Raw genomic sequence first — 20,141 nt, forward strand, 5'->3', positions numbered from 1 at the left:
GAAGAGGAAGCTGAGGGAATTATGGTGTGGTCTGGCTTCAGCTCTCAACTAGTTCCACGTTGAGCAAGGACAGCTTGTACTCACAGAAGGCACTGGCTGCTTGGGTTCAAGGTTCCTGCAGAGCTCAGGCTATCTCTCTTCATTAGTGAGGTCGTCCTGTCACCTAGGCAGAGAGAAGAAAATGCAGCTATGAAATTAGACCACTGGAATCGTGAGACTCGTTCTGTGTGCGACTCCAGGAGACTCCAAACCTAACCTTGGAGCTGCCCTTAAGAGCTCCTCTTTGGAAAAGTCTCGCTGCCGGGCCCCACAAACCCCACACCCTCTGTCAGCAAACCGGATGTACGAGCTGAAGAGTGTCGACAGAAACTGTACGTGGACAGCTCAGGAAGATCCTGCCAGTCCCAGCACACCAGACCTGGAATGATCAAAGAAAGTCCCTTAACAACTGTCTGTGTGTCTGCTCATAGCTTGAGGAGAACCCCCCAACTCCTTCAGGACCCCCCCAGATTCCCCAACTTAGATGCCCACAAAACCCCTTTGGAGGCATCCAAACCCCCCATCTGATACGCCCAGCTCCGTTTTAGGTACCCCCAGACGCTTCTAATGTCCCCAGACCCGCTGGTGGACCAGCCCAGAACCCCCTGACACTATCCCAGACCCTTTCAGGGGGCTCCACACCCCTTCTAGATGCCCACAAAACCCCTTCACCTGCCAAAAGAAACCTCTACCTGCCTCCAAACCCCATTTGGGGGCCACTCAGACCCCTTAGCAGCGGGTGGCAGCAACCAAGTCTGTTGCTCTCACCAATTAAACCTGGATGTTAGGAAGAAGGTCTTCATAGAATAGAATAGAGCAGGTTGAAAGAGAGATTGGCCTTTGGAATGTGCTGCCCAGGGAGGTGGTGGAGTCACCATCACTGGAAGTGTTTAGAAAGAGACTGGATGAGGCACTCAGTGCCGTGGTTTAGTTGATTGGAATGGAATGGACCGGACCAGGTTGGAAGAGACCTTCAAGATCATCGTGTCCAACCTATCATCCAACACCACCTAATCAACTAAACCATGCAACCAAGCACCCTATCCAGTCTCCTCCTGAACACCTCCAAAGATGGTGACTCCACCACCTCCCTGGGCAGCCCATTCCAATGGGCAATCACTCTCTCTGTGCAGAACCTCTTCCTAACCTCTAGCCTAAACCTCCCCTGGCACAGCTTGAGACTGTGTCCTCTTGTTCTGGTGCTGCTTGCCTGGAAGAAGAGACCAACCCCCACCTGGCTACAACCTCCCTTCAGGGAGTCGTAGAAAGCAAGAAGGTCTCCCCTGAGCCTCCTCTTCTCCAGGCTAAGCAACCCCAGCTCCCTCAGCCTCTCCTCACAGGCCTGTGCTCCAAACCCCTCCCCAGCTTGGTTGCCCTTCTCCGGACACCTTCCAGCAACTCAACGTCTTGCTTAAACGGAGGGGCCCAGAACTGGACACGGGACTCAAGGTGTGCCCTAACCAGTGCCAAGTGCAGGGGCAGAATGACCTCCCTGCTCCTGCTGGCCACTCTGATCCTGATATTGGCCAGGTTGCCAGTGGCCTTCTTGGCCACCCGTGCACGCTGCTGGTCACGACCAGAAGACAGGGATCAGAAGAGTCTTTGGCCAAGCTGTAAACCTCTTCCTAACATTCAGCCTAAACCTCCCCTGGCACAGCTTGAGACTGTGCCCTCTTGCTCTGGTGCTGCTTGCCTGGAAGAAGAGACCAACCCCCACCTGGCTACAACCAGAACTGAGGGGATTGCAATCTTTGCAGCTTCAGCTTTCCTTCTCTGCTACTTCTTTTTTCAGATGGATTTTTTTTCAAAGGGACTGCTGGACAGCAGAACAGGATGGATGGCTGGGCCCCGAGAGCGGTGGGGAACAGAGTTAAACCCAGCCGGTGGCCGGCCGGGCACAAGTGGTGTTCCCCAGGACACCCCTTGTGAGAGAGTGAGTCCAGAGAAGGGCCACAAAGCCGGTGAGGGGTCTGGATAACAAGCCTTACGAGGAGTGGCTGAAGGAACTGGGACTGTTTAATGTGCAGAAGAGGAAGCTGAGGGAATTATGGTGTGGTCTGGCTTCAGCTCTCAACTAGTTCCACGTTGAGCAAGGACAGCTTGTACTCACAGAAGGCACTGGCTGCTTGGGTTCAAGGTTCCTGCAGAGCTCAGGCTATCTCTCTTCATTAGTGAGGTCGTCCTGTCACCTAGGCAGAGAGAAGAAAATGCAGCTATGAAATTAGACCACTGGAATCGTGAGACTCGTTCTGTGTGCGACTCCAGGAGACTCCAAACCTAACCTTGGAGCTGCCCTTAAGAGCTCCTCTTTGGAAAAGTCTCGCTGCCGGGCCCCACAAACCCCACACCCTCTGTCAGCAAACCGGATGTACGAGCTGAAGAGTGTCGACAGAAACTGTACGTGGACAGCTCAGGAAGATCCTGCCAGTCCCAGCACACCAGACCTGGAATGATCAAAGAAAGTCCGTTAACAACTGTCTGTGTGTCTGCTCATAGCTTGAGGAGAACCCCCCAACTCCTTCAGGACCCCCCCAGATTCCCCAACTTAGATGCCCACAAAACCCCTTTGGAGGCACCCAAACCCCCCATCTGATACGCCCAGCTCCGTTTTAGGTACCCCCAGACGCTTCTAATGTCCCCAGACCCGCTGGTGGACCAGCCCAGAACCCCCTGACACTATCCCAGACCCTTTCAGGGGGCTCCACACCCCTTCTAGATGCCCACAAAACCCCTTCACCTGCCAAAAGAAACCTCTACCTGCCTCCAAACCCCATTTGGGGGCCACTCAGACCCCTTAGCAGCGGGTGGCAGCAACCAAGTCTGTTGCTCTCACCAATTAAACCTGGATGTTAGGAAGAAGGTCTTCATAGAATAGAATAGAGCAGGTTGAAAGAGAGATTGGCCTTTGGAATGTGCTGCCCAGGGAGGTGGTGGAGTCACCATCACTGGAAGTGTTTAGAAAGAGACTGGATGAGGCACTCAGTGCCGTGGTTTAGTTGATTGGAATGGAATGGACCGGACCAGGTTGGAAGAGACCTTCAAGATCATCGTGTCCAACCTATCATCCAACACCACCTAATCAACTAAACCATGCAACCAAGCACCCTATCCAGTCTCCTCCTGAACACCTCCAAAGATGGTGACTCCACCACCTCCCTGGGCAGCCCATTCCAATGGGCAATCACTCTCTCTGTGCAGAACCTCTTCCTAACCTCTAGCCTAAACCTCCCCTGGCACAGCTTGAGACTGTGTCCTCTTGTTCTGGTGCTGCTTGCCTGGAAGAAGAGACCAACCCCCACCTGGCTACAACCTCCCTTCAGGGAGTCGTAGAAAGCAAGAAGGTCTCCCCTGAGCCTCCTCTTCTCCAGGCTAAGCAACCCCAGCTCCCTCAGCCTCTCCTCACAGGCCTGTGCTCCAAACCCCTCCCCAGCTTGGTTGCCCTTCTCCGGACACCTTCCAGCAACTCAACGTCTTGCTTAAACGGAGGGGCCCAGAACTGGACACGGGACTCAAGGTGTGCCCTAACCAGTGCCAAGTGCAGGGGCAGAATGACCTCCCTGCTCCTGCTGGCCACTCTGATCCTGATATTGGCCAGGTTGCCAGTGGCCTTCTTGGCCACCCGTGCACGCTGCTGGTCACGACCAGAAGACAGGGATCAGAAGAGTCTTTGGCCAAGCTGTAAACCTCTTCCTAACATTCAGCCTAAACCTCCCCTGGCACAGCTTGAGACTGTGCCCTCTTGCTCTGGTGCTGCTTGCCTGGGAGAAGAGACCAACCCCCACCTGGCTACAACCAGAACTGAGGGGATTGCAATCTTTGCAGCTTCAGCTTTCCTTCTCTGCTACTTCTTTTTTCAGATGGATTTTTTTTCAAAGGGACTGCTGGACAGCAGAACAGGATGGATGGCTGGGCCCCGAGAGCGGTGGGGAACAGAGTTAAACCCAGCCGGTGGCCGGCCGGGCACAAGTAGTGTTCCCCAGGACACCCCTTGTGAGAGAGTGAGTCCAGAGAAGGGCCACAAAGCTGGTGAGGGGTCTGGATAACAAGTCTTACGAGGAGTGGCTGAAGGAACTGGGACTGTTTAATCTGCAGAAGAGGAAGCTGAGGGAATTAAGGTATGGTCTGGCTTCAGCTCTCAACTAGTTCCACGTTGAGCAAGGACAGCTTGTACTCACAGAAGGCACTGGCTGCTTGGGTTCAAGGTTCCTGCAGAGCTCAGGCTATCTCTCTTCATTAGTGAGGTCGTCCTGTCACCTAGGCAGAGAGAAGAAAATGCAGCTATGAAATTAGACCACTGGAATCGTGAGACTCGTTCTGTGTGCGACTCCAGGAGAATCCAAACCTAACCTTGGAGCTGCCCTGAAGAGCTCCTCATAGCTTGAGGAGTAACAGAGCAGGAACAATTCCCAAAAGGTTTTCACCGCATTCCTAGGGCACTTGAAGGATTGCCCTGGCTGTAGTTAATACCTAGAAATTCCTCTCAAAATCTTTGCAGCACAGCAAGGAAATTGAGGGATGGGAAGGCAATATGTACTTACACGTTAGGCAAGAATTGGCTTTGCAAACTAATCTCTCTAACTGTTGGATATGCACTGAACTTCCTCGAGGCCAAATGAGGACCCCTTTATTTGGGGAAGCCTCATTGAATTGGACTTGGGGGCCATCAGACTGGGTGACTACATCTGAGAGTAACTTCCACAAGTGTCAGCATGGGAAAGATAGCTCAGAAAGCCTGGGTCCAAAGTTTGACTTAAGAAAATATAGTATAGGAATATACTGTTGGCTGTGAGAAAGGGGGGAATTGACGAACAGAAAAGTCTCATTAACAGAACCACAGAGTTGATAAGAATTTTCCGCTTGTTAGCTGAAATGCTGGAACGCAGGGAGGGGGAGAGGGGTTGGCAGACAGCCTTTGGATAGAGAAGGAATAACAGGATTTGTCAGTGATTCACTTCTGTTAGTCTTGGACAAGATGCTCCTTTGTATACAATAAAGGACACCTGCATGATATGTGTACTTCTGCTCTTTTAGATAGATAAGCTTTGTATAGATAGGCAGCATCTGGACCTCTGTCATTATAGACAGATAACTTTTTGTATAAAAGTTTGCCCAAACCTCTCTGAAGACACACAGCTCTTTTGACATGATCCTACCTGTGTCAGGCGCCAGAATAGAAGCACGATACAAGAGACTTACTGAGTCTCTTGTGTGTCTTTCTCTAAGTCATTATCAACGCTGTTTGCAGCACAAACCCAAACCCACCCCGAGACACCCCCAGCTCCCACGGGAGCCTGCAGAGACCTCCCAAAGGGTCCGACGGAGGTGCCCAGCTGCCTCCCCACGACCCTTGACCCTTTCAGATGGCCCCACTAAACTTTACATATCCCCAGACCATTTTAGGTGTCCCCAGACCTCCTCCGTCACCCCCAAAAGCCCTGCCGATGGCCCCAGACCACCTTCAGACGCCGGAAGGAACACACCTGAGAGTCCCGGGCCGGCAGCGACACCGGAAACCGCACTGCGAGCTCCCCGAATGCGCCAGGACCCCTTGCCCCGCCAAAGGACGGCGGTTCGCAGGCACCCTGGGGCACAGAACGGCGTCAGGCGCCGAATCAGGGCTCTCCGCGACCGCTCCGGCTCCAAAGCTGCTCAGCGCGGTGCCCGCCCCCCCGGCCAGAAAAGCGGGGCGCAGCCCGCGAGGAGGGCGCGTGCGCGGGACCGGACCCGCTGCGGCGCAGGCGCCGTATCCATAGCGACCACCGGGACGCTGCCCCCCTGGCGCGAGCAGAGCCGGGCTAGGGCGCAGGCGCCGTATCCATAGCGACCACCGGGACGCTGCCCCCCTGGCGCGAGCAGAGCCGGGCTAGGGCGCAGGCGCCGGATCCATAGCGACCACCGGGACGCTGCCCCTCTGGCGCCAGCAGAGCCGGGCTAGGGCGCAGGCGCCGGATCCATAGCGACCACCGGGACGCTGCCCCCCTGGCGCGAGCAGAGCCGGGCTAGGGCGCAGGCGCCGGATCCATAGCGACACTCGAGTCAAGCTCTCCGCTCTCCGCTCTTCCCTTAAGAATTTTCGAGCATTCGGCGCAGTTAGGCTGCAGAAATTAGCTCCCACGGGGCGGCACACGCCGCGGCACGGCTGCACTGCGGCCATTACACACAGGGTTGAGCACTGAGCTCCCACGGGGCGCTATACGCCGCGGTACGGCTGCACTGCCGGCCATTACACACCGGGTGGCAGCATTGAGCTCCCCCGGGGCGGCACACGCCGCGGCACGGCTGCACTGCCGGCCATTACACACAGGGTGGCAGCATTGAGCTCCCACGGGGCCTCTGGGTACGGTTGAGGCAGCAGCCGCCACCCCGGCAGAGCCCCACCGGCCAAGCCCGGACACGCCCCCCCCCCCCCCCAAAAGCCCCGCGCTGCCCCGCCGGTGGCCACCCCCCCAAGCCCCGCGCACCTCCAGCGGCTGCTATAGAGAAACCCCACAAAGCAGCAGAGACTGGCACTGACCTGGGACACAGCAGAAGAGCTGCAACCTCTACCAGCCACAACCCTGAAAGCATCTGGCGCCATGTTGTTGAGGGCGGTGCCATGCTGGGGGGTGGGGTTCAGGCTGGGGGGCGGTGACACGCTGGAGGGGGGCGGTGACACGCTGGGCGGGGGCGGTGCCACGCTGGGGGGGGGCGGTGACACGCTGGAGGGGGGCGGTGACACGCTGGAGGGGGGCGGTGACACGCTGGAGGGGGGCGGTGACACGCTGGAGGGGGGCGGTGACACGCTGGAGGGGGGCGGTGACACGCTGGGGGAGGCGGTGCCACGCTGGGGGGGGCGGTGATACGCTGGGGGGGAGGTGCCACGCTGGGGGAGGCGGTGACACGCTGGAGGGGGGCGGTGACACGCTGAGGGGGCGGTGACACGCTGAGGGGGCGGTGCCACGCTGGGGGGACGGTGACACGCCGGGGGGGGCGGTGCCTGCGTTGTCACCTCACTCTCAGCTTTCCATGGGTTTTATTCCCCTCCAAGACAACACGTTGAGTTCTGAGCAGCTGAGGAGCCCTGGGGAACACCTGTACAGAAATGTTCCTCCAAGAGCTGTCAGAAAAACGTTCGTTCCGCCAGCAGGCAGCTCTGGCTTCAGAGCAAAAGCCTTCTGTGATCATTCTGTTTAGCTCAGCACCAGCTGCAGCCGTCGGTATTACCAAACTACACAGTAATGGCCTCCTCCCGGTGCCCTCCCGGTCCCAACAGTTTCCTCCCACCAAAGGACTGGCAGAGAACTGGAAGCGACTGGGAAGCAGATCCGGGCTAGGGCGCAGGCGCCGGATCCATAGCGACGCTCGAGTCAAGCTCTCCGCTCTCCGCTCTCCCCCTAAGAATTTTCGAGCATTCAGCGCAGTTAGGCTGCAGAAATTAGCTCCCCCGGGGCGGCACACGCCGCGGCACGGCAGCACTGCCGGCCATTACACACAGGGTTGAGCACTGAGCTCCCACGGGGCGCTATACGCCGCGGTACGGCTGCACTGCCGGCCATTACGCACAGGGTGGCAGCATTGAGCTCCCACGGGGCGGCACACGCCGCGGCACGGCTGCACTGCCGGCCATTACGCACAGGGTGGCAGCATTGAGCTCCCCCGGGGCGGCACACGCCGCGGTACGGCTGCACTGCCGGCCGTTACACACCGGGTGGCAGCACTGAGCACCTCCCTGGGCGTGGGCAGCAGCCGGGCCCCCACGTGGGTTTTAGTTTCCAATGCTAAAAGCCTTTTAGAAGCAGAGAGGGCAGACAGGGGTCGTTTCCAAAGCTTTCTTACGCACCAGTCACTCCAAGCCCTCCCTCTCCAGCTGCAAACCAGAGGTTTGCCTCCGCCTCGCCTCACCCCAGTACTTACACTTTTAAAGATATTGTGGTGCCCTCGGAGAATTTTCAGCACTTTAGGGGGGGACCCCAGCCCTCGCTCACCTGCTCCTCTGCTGCAGCAGCCCCCTGCCCCACGTGGCAGGACCAGCCCACCCACAATCCCCCCACTCCCTTTGATTCACCCCCAAAAAGGCACAAAATAAAGCAAACTGCCCAGCCAGCACCTCCTGCCTTTCACAGCAAGGACTGAACATTGCAGCTTTGGCCAAGACTATCAGCCCAAAGGAAGGCCTGGCCCCTGAGGAACTAAATGCAAGTGAACTATCTGACACCACCACAGTCCTGTGAATGTTGCAAAGCACTAGTGCATGCAGTATAATAATTCGAAAGTTAAGGGCTGCTCAAGCTTTACACAAAGTATCCTATTCAGTTTTGGGTTCCACTTAACACAAAGTAAAAGTATAAAAGGTCAGAGGGAAAGCCAACTCTACCTCTGAACTACAGCAAGAAATACTGGAATCAAGGGGCCCTTTCTTCTGCTACTAATAGATGAAGAGAACATGAAAACTGATGGGCTAAACCAACAGGGCAAGATTAGAATAACTAGTAGAGAGAACGGAAGATACAAAGCTTCAACTACATCTGTTTAGCAACGACTCCTACCAGATAACTTCCATGCCATAACTTTGCTGAATTCAAACAAGCCAGCTGGTGAAGCGTCTCGCTTACAGGCGGCCGACGAGGAGACGTGCAGAAGGCAGAGGCGAGGGAACAAGTCCTGAGCTTTGCTGCAGGCTGTCCTGCGGCTTCCCCTACCGACTCTTTCCCGTACACCACCGCAGAAGGAGTTGGGTGAATTTTGTCTCAAACCCATTAAACCCTTTGGTGGTTTCAGCTTCCCGAGGATGTGTCGGCACAAGTCCTTGTCGGGGCACCGCAAACAGGGAGAGACAAAGCTCCGAGATCCAGGAAGAGGACGGCTGAGCAGACACTTCTAAAGAGAGAAACTTCATCAGCTGAACCTCACACTTCTCCCAGCTTTGCAACAGCAAAGAACTTTGTGAACAACACAGTGGTGCTCCTAAGGAGGTCACCAGCTTGCAAGTTACAGGAGAAATAAAAACCTTTTTATTACAGAAGCACTGGCAAAAATTTACGGACAGGAACAGCAGACGAGGAAATTCTGCGATTGAGCTAACGATAGACATCAGGCCTAGGATCTGGCTACCCTGACAAAGGATGCCAACAGGACAGAGTGAGGCCTCAGCAGCACTCCCAAAAAGCCCCACAGAGAGCCACAGGCTCTGGCCCGTGCCCCACCTACGGGCCGGCCCTCCTGGCAGCAGCGCAACACCACCTCTTCAGGAGCCCAGGGACTGACCTCAGCCCCCTAAGGGCCAGGCAAGGTTGGTTCCTGTTAGCTGCCTAAAGCAGCCTCCCCAGCCCTGCTTACAGGGACCTTGGGCTGCTGCTGGGGACAGAAGGGGGATGGAGGGCTCCACAACTCGTCACACAGACCCCGAGTACAGGGCTGTTAAGCTGACAGGGTGCCAAGGGAACAGGCTGCCATGAAGGCACAGACCCAGGCCCTCAACTACAGGGTGGGTCACCTTGCCGCAGCAACACGACCCAGCGGCTTCGCTGCGTCCGACGAATAAAAGGAGGAAGTTCCACAGGAACAGAAGGGAAAACCTTTTCACTGTGTGTGCCAGAGCCCTGGAGCAGGCTGCCCAGAGAGTTAGTGGAGTCTCTGGAGACATTCAAAACCTGCCCCAGGTGATCCTGCACTGGCACAGGGGTTGGACCGGATGCTATTTTGGGGTCCCTTCCAACCCCTAACACTCAGTGATTCTGTGATTAGCTATGCTGGTGACAGAGTCTCACTGAGTGCTCTTTAAAATGTTTTTCTTTTCTTTCAGCCTAGGAGTTTCATATTTAAATAGACCTTCTGCTCTGTCTTCCCCCTTCCTTCTTCCATCTTGCGTCTAAAAACTAGGAGAGCTTGATGAGCTGTATCCTGGGCGTCCCAATGTAACACGTCTCAATTGCATACATGGATTTTGTAACCTTTTGCCCCATTGCTTGCACAGGGTGGATTAAGTTCATTACTTAGAGCTTGTCAGGACAGCTGTTGAAGTGTCCTGTGCAATGCAGGAGGAGTTGAATCCCATAGGAAACCACATTACTGTGCTTTGTCAGCCTGGTTATGGTCAGAAACCTCCTTCATTTTTTTTTCTCTTAAACAGATATATCACATGAGTCCCCAGAATTAATTTGCCTCTTCTCATAATTATTTCTTTAAAACTGTCTTAGAAGTGTCTCTGTCCTTCCCTCTCTCTAGATACTGGCCTCCTGAGCCCATGGCAGACTTGCACAGAGCTACTGCGAGCACCACTCTGCACGGCCTCTGGGGGGCTTTCAAGCACAGGCACCCCAGGAGAATCCAAACCTAACCTTGCAGCTGGCCTTAGAGCTCCTCTTTGGAAAACTGTCGCTGCCAGCGCCCACAAACCCAACATCCTCTGTCAGCAACCTGGATGTAAGAGCTGAAAAGTGTCAACAGAAATTGTACTTGGACACCTCAGGAAGATCCTTCAATGAAAGAGCTGGCTCCTCCTGAAGGGCAAGTATGAATGGAGCATTCAAAGTACCACACTTCAGAGCCTCCTACTTGCTAGCACTAAGACAATTGTTCATGTAGAACGACTGGCCACTCACTTCAACAAACCCCACAGAACTGGCTCCTATCAACTCTCCAGAAGACACTGCTGCACTAGCTTGGCTGCCTGACCGGCTCAGTTCAGGTGGCTTAGGATCTCACAGCGGGTACCACAAGAACTGAGGGGACTGCAATCTTTGCAGCTTCAACTTTCCTTCTCTGCTACTTCTTTTTTCAGATGGATTTTTTTTCAAAGGGACTGCTGGACAGCAGAACAGGATGGATGGCCGGGCCCCGAGAGCGGTGGGGAACAGAGTTAAACCCAGCCGGTGGCCGGCCGGGCACAAGTGGTGTTCCCCAGGACACCCCTTGTGAGAGAGTGAGTCCAGAGAAGGGCCACAAAGCCGGTGAGGGGTCTGGATAACAAGCCTTACGAGGAGTGGCTGAAGGAACTGGGACTGTTTAATGTGCAGAAGAGGAAGCTGAGGGAATTATGGTGTGGTCTGGCTTCAGCTCTCAACTAGTTCCACGTTGAGCAAGGACAGCTTGTACTCACAGAAGGCACTGGCTGCTTGGGTTCAAGGTTCCTGCAGAGCTCAGGCTATCTCTCTTCATTAGTGAGGTCGTCCTGTCACCTAGGCAGAGAGAAGAAAATGCAGCTATGAAATTAGACCACTGGAATCGTGAGACTCGTTCTGTGTGCGACTCCAGGAGACTCCAAACCTAACCTTGGAGCTGCCCTTAAGAGCTCCTCTTTGGAAAAGTCTCGCTGCCGGGCCCCACAAACCCCACACCCTCTGTCAGCAAACCGGATGTACGAGCTGAAGAGTGTCGACAGAAACTGTACGTGGACAGCTCAGGAAGATCCTGCCAGTCCCAGCACACCAGACCTGGAATGATCAAAGAAAGTCCGTTAACAACTGTCTGTGTGTCTGCTCATAGCTTGAGGAGAACCCCCCAACTCCTTCAGGACCCCCCCAGATTCCCCAACTTAGATGCCCACAAAACCCCTTTGGAGGCACCCAAACCCCCCATCTGATACGCCCAGCTCCGTTTTAGGTACCCCCAGACGCTTCTAATGTCCCCAGACCCGCTGGTGGACCAGCCCAGAACCCCCTGACACTATCCCAGACCCTTTCAGGGGGCTCCACACCCCTTCTAGATGCCCACAAAACCCCTTCACCTGCCAAAAGAAACCTCTACCTGCCTCCAAACCCCATTTGGGGGCCACTCAGACCCCTTAGCAGCGGGTGGCAGCAACCAAGTCTGTTGCTCTCACCAATTAAACCTGGATGTTAGGAAGAAGGTCTTCATAGAATAGAATAGAGCAGGTTGAAAGAGAGATTGGCCTTTGGAATGTGCTGCCCAGGGAGGTGGTGGAGTCACCATCACTGGAAGTGTTTAGAAAGAGACTGGATGAGGCACTCAGTGCCGTGGTTTAGTTGATTGGAATGGAATGGACCGGACCAGGTTGGAAGAGACCTTCAAGATCATCGTGTCCAACCTATCATCCAACACCACCTAATCAACTAAACCATGCAACCAAGCACCCTATCCAGTCTCCTCCTGAACACCTCCAAAGATGGTGACTCCACCACCTCCCTGGGCAGCCCATTCCAATGGGCAATCACTCTCTCTGTGCAGAACCTCTTCCTAACCTCTAGCCTAAACCTCCCCTGGCACAGCTTGAGACTGTGTCCTCTTGTTCTGGTGCTGCTTGCCTGGAAGAAGAGACCAACCCCCACCTGGCTACAACCTCCCTTCAGGGAGTCGTAGAAAGCAAGAAGGTCTCCCCTGAGCCTCCTCTTCTCCAGGCTAAGCAACCCCAGCTCCCTCAGCCTCTCCTCACAGGCCTGTGCTCCAAACCCCTCCCCAGCTTGGTTGCCCTTCTCCGGACACCTTCCAGCAACTCAACGTCTTGCTTAAACGGAGGGGCCCAGAACTGGACACGGGACTCAAGGTGTGCCCTAACCAGTGCCAAGTGCAGGGGCAGAATGACCTCCCTGCTCCTGCTGGCCACTCTGATCCTGATATTGGCCAGGTTGCCAGTGGCCTTCTTGGCCACCCGTGCACGCTGCTGGTCACGACCAGAAGACAGGGATCAGAAGAGTCTTTGGCCAAGCTGTAAACCTCTTCCTAACATTCAGCCTAAACCTCCCCTGGCACAGCTTGAGACTGTGCCCTCTTGCTCTGGTGCTGCTTGCCTGGGAGAAGAGACCAACCCCCACCTGGCTACAACCAGAACTGAGGGGATTGCAATCTTTGCAGCTTCAGCTTTCCTTCTCTGCTACTTCTTTTTTCAGATGGATTTTTTTTCAAAGGGACTGCTGGACAGCAGAACAGGATGGATGGCTGGGCCCCGAGAGCGGTGGGGAACAGAGTTAAACCCAGCCGGTGGCCGGCCGGGCACAAGTGGTGTTCCCCAGGACACCCCTTGTGAGAGAGTGAGTCCAGAGAAGGGCCACAAAGCCGGTGAGGGGTCTGGATAACAAGCCTTACGAGGAGTGGCTGAAGGAACTGGGACTGTTTAATGTGCAGAAGAGGAAGCTGAGGGAATTATGGTGTGGTCTGGCTTCAGCTCTCAACTAGTTCCACGTTGAGCAAGGACAGCTTGTACTCACAGAAGGCACTGGCTGCTTGGGTTCAAGGTTCCTGCAGAGCTCAGGCTATCTCTCTTCATTAGTGAGGTCGTCCTGTCACCTAGGCAGAGAGAAGAAAATGCAGCTATGAAATTAGACCACTGGAATCGTGAGACTCGTTCTGTGTGCGACTCCAGGAGACTCCAAACCTAACCTTGGAGCTGCCCTTAAGAGCTCCTCTTTGGAAAAGTCTCGCTGCCGGGCCCCACAAACCCCACACCCTCTGTCAGCAAACCGGATGTACGAGCTGAAGAGTGTCGACAGAAACTGTACGTGGACAGCTCAGGAAGATCCTGCCAGTCCCAGCACACCAGACCTGGAATGATCAAAGAAAGTCCGTTAACAACTGTCTGTGTGTCTGCTCATAGCTTGAGGAGAACCCCCCAACTCCTTCAGGACCCCCCCAGATTCCCCAACTTAGATGCCCACAAAACCCCTTTGGAGGCACCCAAACCCCCCATCTGATACGCCCAGCTCCGTTTTAGGTACCCCCAGACGCTTCTAATGTCCCCAGACCCGCTGGTGGACCAGCCCAGAACCCCCTGACACTATCCCAGACCCTTTCAGGGGGCTCCACACCCCTTCTAGATGCCCACAAAACCCCTTCACCTGCCAAAAGAAACCTCTACCTGCCTCCAAACCCCATTTGGGGGCCACTCAGACCCCTTAGCAGCGGGTGGCAGCAACCAAGTCTGTTGCTCTCACCAATTAAACCTGGATGTTAGGAAGAAGGTCTTCATAGAATAGAATAGAGCAGGTTGAAAGAGAGATTGGCCTTTGGAATGTGCTGCCCAGGGAGGTGGTGGAGTCACCATCACTGGAAGTGTTTAGAAAGAGACTGGATGAGGCACTCAGTGCCGTGGTTTAGTTGATTGGAATGGAATGGACCGGACCAGGTTGGAAGAGACCTTCAAGATCATCGTGTCCAACTTATCATCCAACACCACCTAATCAACTAAACCATGCAACCAAGCACCCTATCCAGTCTCCTCCTGAACACCTCCAAAGATGGTGACTCCACCACCTCCCTGGGCAGCCCATTCCAATGGGCAATCACTCTCTCTGTGCAGAACCTCTTCCTAACCTCTAGCCTAAACCTCCCCTGGCACAGCTTGAGACTGTGTCCTCTTGTTCTGGTGCTGCTTGCCTGGAAGAAGAGACCAACCCCCACCTGGCTACAACCTCCCTTCAGGGAGTCGTAGAAAGCAAGAAGGTCTCCCCTGAGCCTCCTCTTCTCCAGGCTAAGCAACCCCAGCTCCCTCAGCCTCTCCTCACAGGCCTGTGCTCCAAACCCCTCCCCAGCTTTGTTGCCCTTCTCCGGACACCTTCCAGCAACTCAACGTCTTGCTTAAACGGAGGGGCCCAGAACTGGACACGGGACTCAAGGTGTGCCCTAACCAGTGCCAAGTGCAGGGGCAGAATGACCTCCCTGCTCCTGCTGGCCACTCTGATCCTGATATTGGCCAGGTTGCCAGTGGCCTTCTTGGCCACCCGTGCACGCTGCTGGTCACGACCAGAAGACAGGGATCAGAAGAGTCTTTGGCCAAGCTGTAAACCTCTTCCTAACATTCAGCCTAAACCTCCCCTGGCACAGCTTGAGACTGTGCCCTCTTGCTCTGGTGCTGCTTGCCTGGGAGAAGAGACCAACCCCCACCTGGCTACAACCAGAACTGAGGGGATTGCAATCTTTGCAGCTTCAGCTTTCCTTCTCTGCTACTTCTTTTTTCAGATGGATTTTTTTTCAAAGGGACTGCTGGACAGCAGAACAGGATGGATGGCTGGGCCCCGAGAGCGGTGGGGAACAGAGTTAAACCCAGCCGGTGGCCGGCCGGGCACAAGTGGTGTTCCCCAGGACACCCCTTGTGAGAGAGTGAGTCCAGAGAAGGGCCACAAAGCCGGTGAGGGGTCTGGATAACAAGCCTTACGAGGAGTGGCTGAAGGAACTGGGACTGTTTAATGTGCAGAAGAGGAAGCTGAGGGAATTATGGTGTGGTCTGGCTTCAGCTCTCAACTAGTTCCACGTTGAGCAAGGACAGCTTGTACTCACAGAAGGCACTGGCTGCTTGGGTTCAAGGTTCCTGCAGAGCTCAGGCTATCTCTCTTCATTAGTGAGGTCGTCCTGTCACCTAGGCAGAGAGAAGAAAATGCAGCTATGAAATTAGACCACTGGAATCGTGAGACTCGTTCTGTGTGCGACTCCAGGAGACTCCAAACCTAACCTTGGAGCTGCCCTGAAGAGCTCCTCTTTGGAAAAGTCTCGCTGCCGGGCCCCACAAACCCCACACCCTCTGTCAGCAAACCGGATGTACGAGCTGAAGAGTGTCGACAGAAACTGTACGTGGACAGCTCAGGAAGATCCTGCCAGTCCCAGCACACCAGACCTGGAATGATCAAAGAAAGTCCGTTAACAACTGTCTGTGTGTCTGCTCATAGCTTGAGGAGAACCCCCCAACTCCTTCAGGACCCCCCCAGATTCCCCAACTTAGATGCCCACAAAACCCCTTTGGAGGCACCCAAACCCCCCATCTGATACGCCCAGCTCCGTTTTAGGTACCCCCAGACGCTTCTAATGTCCCCAGACCCGCTGGTGGACCAGCCCAGAACCCCCTGACACTATCCCAGACCCTTTCAGGGGGCTCCACACCCCTTCTAGATGCCCACAAAACCCCTTCACCTGCCAAAAGAAACCTCTACCTGCCTCCAAACCCCATTTGGGGGCCACTCAGACCCCTTAGCAGCGGGTGGCAGCAACCAAGTCTGTTGCTCTCACCAATTAAACCTGGATGTTAGGAAGAAGGTCTTCATAGAATAGAATAGAGCAGGTTGAAAGAGAGATTGGCCTTTGGAATGTGCTGCCCAGGGAGGTGGTGGAGTCACCATCACTGGAAGTGTTTAGAAAGAGACTGGATGAGGCACTCAGTGCCGTGGTTTAGTTGATTGGAATGGAATGGACCGGACCAGGTTGGAAGAGACCTTCAAGATCATCGTGTCCAACTTATCATCCAACACCACCTAATCAACTAAACCATGCAACCAAGCACCCTATCCAGTCTCCTCCTGAACACCTCCAAAGATGGTGACTCCACCACCTCCCTGGGCAGCCCATTCCAATGGGCAATCACTCTCTCTGTGCAGAACCTCTTCCTAACCTCTAGCCTAAACCTCCCCTGGCACAGCTTGAGACTGTGTCCTCTTGTTCTGGTGCTGCTTGCCTGGAAGAAGAGACCAACCCCCACCTGGCTACAACCTCCCTTCAGGGAGTCGTAGAAAGCAAGAAGGTCTCCCCTGAGCCTCCTCTTCTCCAGGCTAAGCAACCCCAGCTCCCTCAGCCTCTCCTCACAGGCCTGTGCTCCAAACCCCTCCCCAGCTTGGTTGCCCTTCTCCGGACACCTTCCAGCAACTCAACGTCTTGCTTAAACGGAGGGGCCCAGAACTGGACACGGGACTCAAGGTGTGCCCTAACCAGTGCCAAGTGCAGGGGCAGAATGACCTCCCTGCTCCTGCTGGCCACTCTGATCCTGATATTGGCCAGGTTGCCAGTGGCCTTCTTGGCCACCCGTGCACGCTGCTGGTCACGACCAGAAGACAGGGATCGGAAGAGTCTTTGGCCAAGCTGTAAACCTCTTCCTAACATTCAGCCTAAACCTCCCCTGGCACAGCTTGAGACTGTGCCCTCTTGCTCTGGTGCTGCTTGCCTGGGAGAAGAGACCAACCCCCACCTGGCTACAACCAGAACTGAGGGGATTGCAATCTTTGCAGCTTCAGCTTTCCTTCTCTGCTACTTCTTTTTTCAGATGGATTTTTTTTCAAAGGGACTGCTGGACAGCAGAACAGGATGGATGGCTGGGCCCCGAGAGCGGTGGGGAACAGAGTTAAACCCAGCCGGTGGCCGGCCGGGCACAAGTGGTGTTCCCCAGGACACCCCTTGTGAGAGAGTGAGTCCAGAGAAGGGCCACAAAGCTGGTGAGGGGTCTGGATAACAAGTCTTACGAGGAGTGGCTGAAGGAACTGGGACTGTTTAATCTGCAGAAGAGGAAGCTGAGGGAATTAAGGTATGGTCTGGCTTCAGCTCTCAACTAGTTCCACGTTGAGCAAGGACAGCTTGTACTCACAGAAGGCACTGGCTGCTTGGGTTCAAGGTTCCTGCAGAGCTCAGGCTATCTCTCTTCATTAGTGAGGTCGTCCTGTCACCTAGGCAGAGAGAAGAAAATGCAGCTATGAAATTAGACCACTGGAATCGTGAGACTCGTTCTGTGTGCGACTCCAGGAGAATCCAAACCTAACCTTGGAGCTGCCCTGAAGAGCTCCTCATAGCTTGAGGAGTAACAGAGCAGGAACAATTCCCAAAAGGTTTTCACCGCATTCCTAGGGCACTTGAAGGATTGCCCTGGCTGTAGTTAATACCTAGAAATTCCTCTCAAAATCTTTGCAGCACAGCAAGGAAATTGAGGGATGGGAAGGCAATATGTACTTACACGTTAGGCAAGAATTGGCTTTGCAAACTAATCTCTCTAACTGTTGGATATGCACTGAACTTCCTCGAGGCCAAATGAGGACCCCTTTATTTGGGGAAGCCTCATTGAATTGGACTTGGGGGCCATCAGACTGGGTGACTACATCTGAGAGTAACTTCCACAAGTGTCAGCATGGGAAAGATAGCTCAGAAAGCCTGGGTCCAAAGTTTGACTTAAGAAAATATAGTATAGGAATATACTGTTGGCTGTGAGAAAGGGGGGAATTGACGAACAGAAAAGTCTCATTAACAGAACCACAGAGTTGATAAGAATTTTCCGCTTGTTAGCTGAAATGCTGGAACGCAGGGAGGGGGAGAGGGGTTGGCAGACAGCCTTTGGATAGAGAAGGAATAACAGGATTTGTCAGTGATTCACTTCTGTTAGTCTTGGACAAGATGCTCCTTTGTATACAATAAAGGACACCTGCATGATATGTGTACTTCTGCTCTTTTAGATAGATAAGCTTTGTATAGATAGGCAGCATCTGGACCTCTGTCATTATAGACAGATAACTTTTTGTATAAAAGTTTGCCCAAACCTCTCTGAAGACACACAGCTCTTTTGACATGATCCTACCTGTGTCAGGCGCCAGAATAGAAGCACGATACAAGAGACTTACTGAGTCTCTTGTGTGTCTTTCTCTAAGTCATTATCAACGCTGTTTGCAGCACAAACCCAAACCCACCCCGAGACACCCCCAGCTCCCACGGGAGCCTGCAGAGACCTCCCAAAGGGTCCGTCGGAGGTGCCCAGCTGCCTCCCCACGACCCTTGACCCTTTCAGATGGCCCCACTAAACTTTACATATCCCCAGACCATTTTAGGTGTCCCCAGACCTCCTCCGTCACCCCCAAAAGCCCTGCCGATGGCCCCAGACCACCTTCAGACGCCGGAAGGAACACACCTGAGAGTCCCGGGCCGGCAGCGACACCGGAAACCGCACTGCGAGCTCCCCGAATGCGCCAGGACCCCTTGCCCCGCCAAAGGACGGCGGTTCGCAGGCACCCTGGGGCACAGAACGGCGTCAGGCGCCGAATCAGGGCTCTCCGCGACCGCTCCGGCTCCAAAGCTGCTCAGCGCGGTGCCCGCCCCCCCGGCCAGAAAAGCGGGGCGCAGCCCGCGAGGAGGGCGCGTGCGCGGGACCGGACCCGCTGCGGCGCAGGCGCCGTATCCATAGCGACCACCGGGACGCTGCCCCCCTGGCGCGAGCAGAGCCGGGCTAGGGCGCAGGCGCCGTATCCATAGCGACCACCGGGACGCTGCCCCCCTGGCGCGAGCAGAGCCGGGCTAGGGCGCAGGCGCCGGATCCATAGCGACCACCGGGACGCTGCCCCTCTGGCGCCAGCAGAGCCGGGCTAGGGCGCAGGCGCCGGATCCATAGCGACCACCGGGACGCTGCCCCCCTGGCGCGAGCAGAGCCGGGCTAGGGCGCAGGCGCCGGATCCATAGCGACACTCGAGTCAAGCTCTCCGCTCTTCCCTTAAGAATTTTCGAGCATTCGGCGCAGTTAGGCTGCAGAAATTAGCTCCCACGGGGCGGCACACGCCGCGGCACGGCTGCACTGCGGCCATTACACACAGGGTTGAGCACTGAGCTCCCACGGGGCGCTATACGCCGCGGTACGGCTGCACTGCCGGCCATTACACACCGGGTGGCAGCATTGAGCTCCCCCGGGGCGGCACACGCCGCGGCACGGCTGCACTGCCGGCCATTACACACAGGGTGGCAGCATTGAGCTCCCACGGGGCCTCTGGGTACGGTTGAGGCAGCAGCCGCCACCCCGGCAGAGCCCCACCGGCCAAGCCCGGACACGCCCCCCCCCCCCCCCCCAAAAGCCCCGCGCTGCCCCGCCGGTGGCCACCCCCCCAAGCCCCGCGCACCTCCAGCGGCTGCTATAGAGAAACCCCACAAAGCAGCAGAGACTGGCACTGACCTGGGACACAGCAGAAGAGCTGCAACCACTACCAGCCACAACCCTGAAAGCATCTGGCGCCATGTTGTTGAGGGCGGTGCCATGCTGGGGGGTGGGGTTCAGGCTGGGGGGCGGTGACACGCTGGAGGGGGGCGGTGCCACGCTGGGGGGGGGCGGTGACACGCTGGAGGGGGGCGGTGACACGCTGGAGGGGGGCGGTGACACGCTGGAGGGGGGCGGTGACACGCTGGAGGGGGGCGGTGACACGCTGGAGGGGGGCGGTGACACGCTGGAGGGGGGCGGTGACACGCTGGAGGGGGGCGGTGACACGCTGGAGGGGGGCGGTGACACGCTGGAGGGGGGCGGTGACACGCTGGGGGAGGCGGTGCCACGCTGGGGGGGGCGGTGATACGCTGGGGGGGAGGTGCCACGCTGGGGGAGGCGGTGACACGCTGGAGGGGGGCGGTGACACGCTGAGGGGGCGGTGCCACGCTGAGGGGGCGGTGCCACGCTGGGG

The 20,141-nt window shown here is 55.9% G+C and overlaps 2 long non-coding RNA genes across 2 annotated transcripts; both read right to left on the minus strand.

Annotated features, from left to right (window-relative positions):
- Window positions 1-8,248: 8,248 nt before the first annotated feature.
- On the minus strand, window positions 8,249-10,731 carry LOC137456714 (uncharacterized). The gene is made up of 2 exons (XR_010991085.1): window positions 10,356-10,731; window positions 8,249-8,895 (listed from the first exon to the last, which is right to left on the minus strand). It is a non-coding gene; the product is annotated as an uncharacterized lncRNA (long non-coding RNA).
- Window positions 10,732-15,245: 4,514 nt separating this feature from the next.
- LOC137456741 (uncharacterized) lies at window positions 15,246-19,722 on the minus strand. The gene is made up of 4 exons (XR_010991097.1): window positions 19,646-19,722; window positions 17,312-17,390; window positions 15,419-15,580; window positions 15,246-15,325 (listed from the first exon to the last, which is right to left on the minus strand). It is a non-coding gene; the product is annotated as an uncharacterized lncRNA (long non-coding RNA).
- Between the last annotated feature and the right edge of the window lie 419 nt (window positions 19,723-20,141).

The sequence above is a fragment of the Melanerpes formicivorus genome, unplaced genomic scaffold, assembly GCF_026170545.1.
Source record: "Melanerpes formicivorus ecotype bairdi unplaced genomic scaffold, bMelFor1.0.p_v2 SCAF_135, whole genome shotgun sequence".
Classification (NCBI taxonomy): domain Eukaryota; kingdom Metazoa; phylum Chordata; class Aves; order Piciformes; family Picidae; genus Melanerpes; species Melanerpes formicivorus.